This window comes from Arachis ipaensis, chromosome B7, assembly GCF_059453495.1.
Source record: "Arachis ipaensis isolate K30076 ecotype BB chromosome B7, ASM5945349v1, whole genome shotgun sequence".
Lineage (NCBI taxonomy): Eukaryota > Viridiplantae > Streptophyta > Magnoliopsida > Fabales > Fabaceae > Arachis > Arachis ipaensis.
The window spans coordinates 82247812-82258507 of record NC_142442.1 but is presented as its reverse complement, the minus strand read 5'-3'; the positions used below and the strand labels follow the sequence as shown (position 1 = coordinate 82258507).

Genomic DNA, 10696 nt, shown 5'->3' with positions numbered 1-10696 from the left:
ATGGTCCAGGAGTTCTATGCTAATATGTGGCATACAGACAGGCAAAGACTATTTGGATCTGCTATCTATGACTATCGGACCTTGGTCAGAGGAAAGATTGTTCATACCCACCCTGACAAGATCAGGGAGATCTTAAAGCTACCTCAGCTAAAAGATGATCCAGACTCCTTCAATAGGAGAATGATGAGAACAGACAAGGGCCTGGATAAGATTCTAGAGGATATATGCATCCCTGGAGCCAGGTGGACCACCAGCACGAAGGGTGTCCCAATTCAACTCAAAAGAGAAGATCTCAAACCAGTCGCCAGAGGATGGCTGGACTTCATTGGGCATTCTCTGCTGCCCACTAGCAACCGTTCAGAAGTCACTATTAGAAGAGCAGTGATGATCCATTGCATCATGATGGGAAAAGAAGTGGAAGTTCAGCAACTGATTTCAACTGAATTCTACAAAATTGCAAACAAAAATTCCAAAGATGCCAGGTTGGCTTATCCAAGCTTGATTTCTATGCTCTGCAAGGACGCTGGAGTAAGGATGGGAATAACTGAATATATCTCAGTTGAGAGGCCAATCACCAAAGCATTAATTGAAAAACAACAAGCACAGGATGACCCCATCAAGAAGAGAACACAGGAAATTCTCCCAGAAATCCCTCAATCTGAATACTGGGAGTATCTTGAAACATCTATCACCAAAATGCAAGAAGCTATGGAACAAATACAGAAAGAACAGAAGGAACAAAGTAGCATTCTTTGCTATTTGCTTAAAGAACAGGAGGAGCAAGGGCGTGATTTAAGGGAATTGAAGCGCCAGAAATTATCTCTTGAAGGACCAAGCACCCCGCAGATTAGAGGAACATCCACTTCCCAGAACAAAGGTTGTTAAATTCAAATCTTAGCCTTAACTCTGTGATAACAGTTTTTATTTTAGTTTTACCTTAGGAGTCATATAGTAGTAATTAGTATCTATATTTTTGATTTTATCCCCAATTAAGCTATAATTTAATTTTATCATCATCATTAAACATGAATAAAATAGAAGAATTTCTTTAGAATAAGAGGCAATATTTTTTTTCGAGTTTTTAATAAGATAAATTCTAATTATTTATGTGTGGTGGCAATGTTCTCTATCTTCTGAATGAATGCTTGAACAGTGCATATGTATTTTGAATTTGATGTTTAAGACTGTTAAATATGTTGGCTCTTGAAAGAATGATGAACATGAGACATGTTATTGATAATCTGAAAAATCATAAAAATGATTCTTGAAGCAAGAAAAAGCAGTGAATACAAAAGCTTGCAAAAAAAAAAAAAAGCAAGCAGAAAAAGCCAATATCCCTTAAAACCAAAAGGCAAGGGTAATAAAAAGGACCCCAAGGCTTTGAGCATCAGTGGATAGGAGGGCCTAAAGGAATAAAATCCTGGTCTAAGCGGCTAAACCAAGCTGTCCCTAACCATGTACTTGTGGCGTGAAGGTGTCAAGTGAAAACTTGAGACTGAGCGGTTAAAGTCAAGGTCCAAAGCAAAAAAGAAGAGTGTGCTTAAGAACCCTGGACACCTCTAATTGGGGACTCTAGCAAAGCTGAGTCACAATCTGAAAAGGTTCACCCAATTATGTGTCTGTGGCATTTATGTATCCAGTGGTAATACTGGAAAACAAAGTGCTTAGGGCCACGACCAAGACTCATAAAGTAGCTGTGTTCAAGAATCAACATACTGAACTAGGAGAATCAATATCACTATCTGAATTCTGAGTTCCTATAGATGTCAATCACTCTGAACTTCAATGGATAAAGTGAGATGCCAAAACTGTTCATAAGCAAAAAGCTACTAGTCCCGCTCATCTAATTAGAATCTGGGCTTCACTCAAAAACTCTGATATATTATTGCTTCTTAAATTATTTGTATTCTATTTTGTTTATCTAGTTGCTTGAGGACAAGCAACAGTTTAAGTTTGGTGTTGTGATGAGCGGATATTTTATACGCTTTTTGGGGTTAATTTCATATAGTTTTTAGTGTGTTTTAGTTAGTTTTTAGTTTATTTTCAGTAGTTTCTAGGCAAAATTCATATTTCTGGACTTTACTATGGGTTTGTGTGTTTTTCTGTGATTTCAGCTATTTTCTGGCTGAAATTGAGGGAGCTGAGCAAAAATCTGATTCAGGCTGAAAAAGGACTGCTGATGCTGTTGGATTCTGACCTCCCTTCACTCAAAGTGGATTTTCTGGAGCTACAGACCTCCAAATGGCGCGCTTCCAATTGCGTTGGAAAGTAGACATCTAGGGCTTTCTAGAAATATATAATAGTCCATACTTTGCTCAAGGATAAATGACTTTAATTGGCGTTCAACGCCAGTTCCATGTTGCTGTCTGGCGTCCAGCGCCAGAAACAAGTTACAAGTTGAAGTTCAACGCCAGAAAAGGATCCAAAGCTGGCGTTGAATGCCCAAAACAGCCCTATGCACGTGATTAGCTTAAGTTTCAGCCCCATCACACACCAAGTGGGCCCCAGAAGTGGATTTCTGCACCATCTATCATAGTTTACTCATTTTCTGTAAACCTAGGTTACTAGTTGAGTATTTAAACAAATTTTAGAGATTTATTTCGGATCTCATGACATTTTAGATCTGAACTTTGTACCTTTTGATGGCATGAGTCTCTAAACTCCATTGTTGGGGGTGAGGAGCTCTGTTGTGCCTCGATGAATTAATGCCAGTATTTCTGTTTTCTATTCAATCACGCTTGTTCCTATCTAAGATGTTCATTTGCGCCTCATTATGATGAATGTGATGATCTGTGACACTCATCACCATTCTCAACCTATGAACATGTGCCTGACAACCACCTCCGTTCTACATTTGATCGAATGAGTATCTCTTAGATTCCTTAATCGGAATCTCCGTGGTATAAGCTAGAATCCATTGGCAGCATCCTTGACAATCCGGAAAGTCTAAACCTTGTCTGTGGTATTCCTAGTAGGATTTTGGGATTGGATGACTGTGACGAGCTTCAAACTCGCGAGTGCTGGGCGTAGTGACAGACGCAAAAGGATAGTGAATCCTATTCCGGTATGATCGAGAACCTACAGATGATTAGCCGTGCGGTGACAGCGCACCTGGACCATTTTCACTGAAAGGAAGGATGGTAGCCATTGACAACGGTGATCCTCTAACACACAGCTTGCCATATGAGGGATGTGCGTGCGTGAAGAAGAAGATAGGGAGAAAGCAGAGATTCAAAAGGCAAAGCATCTCCAAAACTCCAACATATTCTCATTTACTGCATAACAAGTAACCCTTAATTCATGCTCTCTTGTTCATTTGCAAGTCAATTGATAACCACTAATTAATATCCTTACTAAGAGTTGCAAGATAACCATAGTTTGCTTCAAGCCAACAATCTCCGTGGGATCGACCCTTACTCACGTAAGGTATTACTTGGACGACCCAGTGCACTTGCTGGTTAGTGGTACGAGTTGTAAAAAGTATAATTTACAATTCGTGCACCAAGTTTTTGACAGGCGGGAATACTCACCACTATACTACAACGAAGTATATTAAGGCTAAGAGAACAACTGATCATGCCATAACTTTAGAATATTGTTTTAGGATGCCGACTTGTTGGATGGGTTTTGTTAGAACTTCCCAACCTCTTCTTTGGATTTCATGTCGAATCTCCGGATACCCATTCTTCTTGAGCTTGAAAGGGACCTCAGGGATCACCTTCTTCTTGGCCACAACATCATAGAAGTGGTCTTGATGAGCTTTGGAGATGAATCTTTCCATCTCCCATGACTCGGAGGTGGAAGCTTTTGTCTTCCCTTTCCCTTTTCTAGAGGATTCTCCAGTCTTAGGTGCCATCAATGGTAATGGAAAAACAAAAAGCTTATGTTTTTACCACACCAAACTTAGAATATTGCTCGCCTTCGAGCAAGAGAAGAAAGAAAAGATGAAGAAGAAGAAGAAAATATGGAGAAGAGGGGGAGAGGTGTATTCGGCCAAGAAGAGAAGAGAGGGTTGTGTTGTGTGAAAATGAGGAAGAATGGAGGGCTTTATATAGGGAAGAGAGGGGGGATAAGGTTTCGGCCATATAGGGTGGGTTTGGGTGGGAAATTGATTTTGAATTTTGAAGGTAGGTTTATGGGGAAGAGTGGATGGATGTGAGTGGTGATAGGGAAGAGAGATTGAGGTGATTGGTGAAGAGTTTTGGGGAAGAGTGTTTATGGGATTGTGTGAAAGAGGGGTGAGAAGAAGTGAGTGGAGGTAGGTGGGGATCCTGTGGGGTCCACAGATCTTGAGGTGATCAAGGATTTACACCCTTGCACCAAATTAGGCATGCAAAATGCCCTTGCACACAACTCTGGGCGTTCAGCGCCAAATTGGTGCTTGTTCTGGGCGTTGAACACCCATTTGTTGCCTATTTCTGGCGTTGAACGCCAGAACCATGCTTGTTCTGGGCGTTCAGCGCCAGCTCTTCTCCAGGGTGCAATTCTGGCGTTCAAATGCCCAGATGCTGCCCATTTTGGGCGTTCAGCACCAGAACCATGCTCTGTTCTGGCGTTGAACGCCAGCCAGATGCTTCTTACTGGCGTTTAAACGCCAGTAAGGTCTTCCTCCAGGGTGTGATTTTTCTTCTGCTACTTTTGATTCCGTTTTCAATTTTTTTTTATTTATTTTGTGACTCCACATGATCATGAACCTAATAAAACATGAAAGAACAAGAAAAATAAAATTAGATAAAAATTGGGTTGCCTTCCAACAAGCGCTTCTTTAATGTGAATAGCTTGACAGTGGGCTCTCATGGAGCTTCACAGATGTTCAGAGCATTGTTGAGACTTCCCAACACCAAACTTAGAGTTTGACTGTGGGGGCTCTGGTTGACTCTGTTTTGAGAGAAGCTTACTGTGCCTCTTTTCCATGTTTACAGAAGGGTAACCTTGAGTTGTAAACACAAGGGAGTCCCCATTCAATTGAAGGAGTAATTCACTTCTGTCAACATCAATCACAGCTCTTGCTGTGGCTAGGAAGGGTCTTCCAAGGATGATGAATTCATCCTCATTCTTCCCAGTATCTAGGACTATGAAATCAGCAGGAATGTAAAGGCCTTCAACCTTTACTAACACGTCCTCTACTTGTCCATAAGCCTGTTTTCTTGAATTGTCTGCCATCTCTAATGAGATTTTAGCAGCTTGCACCCCATAGATTCCCAGTTTCTTTATTACAGAGAGGGGCATAAGGTTTATCCCTGAACCAAGGTCACACAGAGCCTTTTCAAAGATCATGTTGCCTACGGTACAAGGTATTACGAACTTTCCAGGATCCTGTTTCTTCTGAGGTAATGTCAGTTGATCCAGATCACTTAGTTCATTGGTGAACAAGGGAGGTTCATCTTCCCAAGTCTCAATACCAAATAATTTGGCATTCAGCTTCATGATTACACCAAGGTACTTGGTGACTTGCTCCTCAGTAACATCCTCATTCTCTTCAGAAGAGGAATACTCATCAGAGCTCATGAATGGCATAAGAAGGTTTAATGGAATCTCTATGGTCTCTGAATGAGCCTCAAATTCCTTTGGTTCCTCAGAGGGAAACTCCTTATTGATCACTGGACGTCCCAGGAGGTCTTCCTCCTTGGGATTCACGTCCTCTCCTTCCCTTACAGGTTCGGCCATGGTGATCAATTCAATGGCCTTGCACTTTCCTTTTGGATTTTCTTCTGTATTGCTTGGGAGAGTACTAGGAGGGATTTCAGTGATCCTTTTACTCAGCTGGCCCACTTGTGCTTCCAAGTTTCTAATGGAAGACCTTGTTTCATTCATGAAACTCACAGTGGCCTTAGATAGATCAGAGACTAAGTTTGCTAAATTAGAGGTATTTTGTTCAGAGTTCTCTGTCTGTTGTTGAGTGGATGATGGAAAAGGTTCACTATTGTTAAACCTATTTCTTCTACCATTATTAAAGCCTTGTTGAGGCTTTTGTTGATCCTTCCATGAGAGATTTGGGTGATTTCTCCATGATAGGTTATATGTGTTTCCATAAGGTTCACCCATGTAATTCACCTCTGCTATTGCAGGGATTTCAGGATCATAAGCTTCTTCTTCAGAAGATGCCTCTTGAGTACTGTTGGATGCAGCTTGCATTCCATTCAGACTCTGAGAAATCATATTGACTTTCTGAGTCAATATTTTATTCTGAGCCAATATAGCATTCAGAGTATCAATTTCAAGAACTCCCTTTTTCATAGGCGTCCCATTATTCACAGGATTCCTTTCAGAAGTGTACATGAACTGGTTATTAGCAACCATGTCAATGAGTTCTTGAGCTTCTGCAGGCGTTTTCTTTAGGTGAATGGATCCACCTGCAGAAGTATCCAATGACATCTTAGTTAATTCAGACAGACCATCATAGAATATATCCAGGATGGTCCATTCTGAAAGCATGTCAGAAGGACACTTTTTGGTCAGTCCTTTGTATCTCTCCCAAGCTTCATAGAGGGATTCACCTTCTTTCTGTCTGAAGATCTGAACATCCACTCTAAGCTTACTCAGCTTTTGAGGAGGAAAGAACTTGGCTAAGAAAGCCTTGACCAGCTTATCCCAAGAGTTCAGGCTATCCTTAGGTTGGGAGTCCAACCATACTCTAGCTCTGTCTCTTACAGCAAAAGGGAAAAGCATGAGCCTGTAGACTTCAGGATCTACTCCATTAGTCTTAACAGTATCACATATCTGCAAGAATTCAGTTAAGAACTGAAATGGATCTTCAGATGGAAGTCCATAAAACTTGCAGTTCTGCTGCATCAGAGAAACTAATTGAGGTTTCAGCTCAAAATTGTTTGCTCCAATGGCAGGAATGGAGATGCTTCTTCCATGTAAATTGGAATTAGGTGCAGTAAAGTCACCAAGCATTCTCCTTGCATTATTGTTGTTGGGTTCGGCTGCCATCTCCTTTTTTTGTTCGAAAATTTCTGAAAGGTTGTCTCTGGACTGTTGTATTTTAGCTTCTCTTAGTTTTCTTTTTAGAGTCCTTTCAAGTTTTGGATCTGCTTCAACAAGAGTATTCTTGTCCTTGCTCCTGCTCATATGAAAAAGAGGGAACAAAATAATAATAATAATAGGGATCCTTTTTACCACAGTATAGAGGTCCCTGTGTGAGTAGGTGAATAAATAAATAGAAGGAGATGAGGGAGAAGGATTTTCGAAAATTATTTTTGAAAAAGGGTTAGTGATTTTTGAAAATAGTTTTTGAAAAAGGTTAGTAATTTTCAAAATTATAAAATCAAAAGTTAAAATAATTAGTTAATTTAAAAAGAAATTTTGAAAAAGAGGAGAGATATTTTCGAAAATTAGAGAGAGAGTTAGTTAGGTAGTTTTGAAAAGATTTGATTTTTAAAATCACACTTAATGACTTGATTCACAAGAAATCACAAGATATGATTCTAGAACTCAAAGTTTGAATCTTTCTTAACAAGCAAGTAACAAACTTGAAATTTTTGAATCAAAACATTAATTGATGATTATATTTTTGAAAATTATGAGATAAAAGTAAGAAAAAGTTTTTTGAAAAATATTTTTATAATTTTCGAAAATAAAAAAGAAAAATTAAAAAGATTTAATTTTTGAAAAAGATTTTGAAAAAGATAAGATTTTTAAATTGAAAATTTGATTTGACTCATAGAAACAACTAGATTTTTAAAAATTTTTTAAAAAGTCAAATCTAATTTTCGAAATTTTAAGAGAGAGAAAGGGAAAGATAGTTTTTTGATTTTTGAATTTTTATGATGAGAGAGAAAAACACTAAAAATGCTCAATGCATGGAAATTTTAGATCAAAACAATGAATGCATGCAAGAATGCTATAAATGTCAAGATGAACACCAAGAACACTTTGAAGATCATGATGAACATCAAGAACATATTTTTGAAAATTTTTATATGCAAAGAAAATATGCAAGACACCAAACTTAGAAATCTTTCATGTTCAGACACTATGAATGCAAAAATGCATATGAAAAATAAGAAAAGACACAAAACATGAAGACATCAAGATCAAACAAGAAGACTTACCAAGAACAACTTGAAGATCATGAAGAACACTATGAATGCATGAATTTTTCGAAAAATGCAAGATGAACATGCAATTGACAACAAACTTTCAACTTGACTCAAGACTCAAATAAGAAATACAAAATATTTTTTTGATTTTTGATTTTATGATTTTTTTGTATTTTCTTTTAATTTTTTCGAAAATCATTTTGAAAAAAGAAAAATAAGGATTCCAAAATTTTTAATATGAATTCCAGGAATCTTATGCTCTTTAGTCTAAAGCTCCAATCAAAGGGTCATGCATGGCTTAATAGCCAGCCAAGCTTTAGTATGTAACATGAGAGTAATTCATTCAATTTTAAGCCAAAACCTCAGTCCAAAAGAATTCAGACATGGCTCTACAGCCAGCCAGGCTTCAACATGCTTCATGAAACACTAGAATTCATTCTTAAAAATTCTGAAGAAAAATATATTTTTGAAAATATTTTTTTTTTCGAAAACAGATGAGAAATTTTTGAAAGGTTTTTTGAAAAATTTTTGAAAATAAAACAAAAAGAAAATTACCTAATCTGAGCAACAAGATGAACCGTCAGTTGTCCAAACTCGAACAATCCCCGGCAACGGCGCCAAAAACTTGGTGCACGAAATTGTGATCATCAATGGCGCCATCAACATGGTACGCTCAATTGTAATCTCAACTTTTTATCACAACTTCGCACAACTAACTAGCAAGTGCACTGGGTCGTCCAAGTAATAAACCTTACGCGAGTAAGGGTCGATCCCACGGAGATTGTTGGTATGAAGCAATCTATGGTCATCTTGTAAATCTCAGTCAGGCGGATATAAAATAGTTATGGAGTTTTCGAACATAAATAATAAATAGATAGAAAATAAGGATAGAAACACTTATGTAATTCATTGGTGAGAATTTCAGATAAGCGTATGGAGATGCTTTCGTCCCTCTGAATCTCTGCTTTCATGCTGTCTTCACCCAATCAGTCTTACTCCTTTCCATGGCTGGCTTTCTGTAAGGGCATCACCGTTGTCAATGGCTACATCCCATTGGTGCACGAATTATGAATCACACTTTTCACAACTCGTACCACTAACCAGCAAGTGCACTGGGTCGTCCAAGTAATACCTTACGTGAGTAAGGGTCGAATCCCACGGAGATTGTTGGTTTGAAGCAATCTATGGTTATCTTGTAATTCTTAGTCAGGAAGTCAATTTTATTTATCAGTTGAATTGCGAATAAACAAGAGAGCATGGGTTAAAGGTTACTTGTTATGCAGTAATGGAGAATATGTTGGAGTTTTGGAGATGCTTTGTCTTCTGAATCCCTGCTTTCCTCTGTCCTCTGATTCACGCACGCACGTCCTTCTATGGCAAGCTGTGTGTTGGGGCATCACCATTGTCAGTGGTTACATCCACTCCTCTTGTGAAAATGGTCCAAATGCTCTGTCACAGCACGGCTAATCATCTGAGGTTCCCGATCATGCTGGAATAGGATTCACCCTCCTTTTGCGTCTGTCACTACGCCCAGCACTCACGAGTTTGAAGCTCGTCACAGTTATTCAATCCCTGAATCCTACTCAGAATACCACAGACAAGGTTTAGACTTTCCGGATTCTCATGAATGCCGCCATCAATCTAGCTTATACCACGAAGATTCTGATTAAGGAATCTAAGAGATATTCATTCAATCTGATATAGAACGGAGGTGATTGTCAGACACACGTTCGTAGATTGAGAAAGGTGATGAGTGTCACTAATCATCACCTTCTCCATAGTTAGGCGCGAATGGATATCTTAGATAGGAACACGCATGTTTGAATAGAAAACATAAATACTTGCATTAATTCATTTAGACACAGCAGAGCTCCTCACCCCCAACAATGGAGTTTAGAGACTCATGCCGTCAAAGAGTACAAAGTTCAGATCTAAAATGTCATGAGATGCAAAATAAGTTTCTAAAAGTTGTTTAAATACTAAACTAGTAGCCTAGGTTTACAAAAAGTGAGTAGACTATGACAGATGGTGCAGAGATCCACTTCTGGGGCCCACTTGGTGTGTGCTGGGGCTGAGACTTAAACAATTCACGTGCATAAGGCTGTTTTGGGTGTTCAACGCCAGGTTTGGATCCATTTCTGGCGTTGAACTCCAACTTTTAATCCTTTTCTGGCGCTGGACGCCAGAATTGGGCAGAGAACTGGCGTTGAACGCCAGTTTACGTCATCTATCCTTGAGCAAAGTATGGACTATTATATATTGCTGGAAAGCACTGGATGTCTACTTTCCAACGAAATTGGAAGCGCGCCATTTTGAGTTCTGTAGCTCCAGAAAATCCACTTTGAGTGCAGGGAGGTCAGAATCCAACAGCATCAGCAGTCCTTTTTCAGCCTGAATCAGATTTTTGCTCAGCTCCCTCAATTTCAGCTAGAAAAATACCTGAAATTCAGAAAAATACACAACTCATAGTAAAGTCTAGAAATGTAAATTTTTCCTAAAAACTAATGGAAACAAACTAAAAACTCACTAAAACATACTAAAAACTATATGAAATTAACCCCAAAAAGCGTATAAAATATCCGCTCATCACAACACCAAACTTAAACTGTTGCTTGTCCTTAAGCAACTAGACAAATAAAATAGAAGACTAA

The 10696-nt window shown here is 38.8% G+C and overlaps 1 non-coding gene across 1 annotated transcript; it reads left to right on the top strand.

Moving 5' to 3' along the window:
• The first annotated feature begins 6429 nt into the window (after window positions 1-6429).
• On the top strand, window positions 6430-6537 carry LOC148553169 (small nucleolar RNA R71). Its single transcript, XR_015892663.1, has one exon. It is a non-coding gene; the product is annotated as a small nucleolar RNA R71 (small nucleolar RNA).
• The last annotated feature ends 4159 nt before the right edge of the window (window positions 6538-10696 follow it).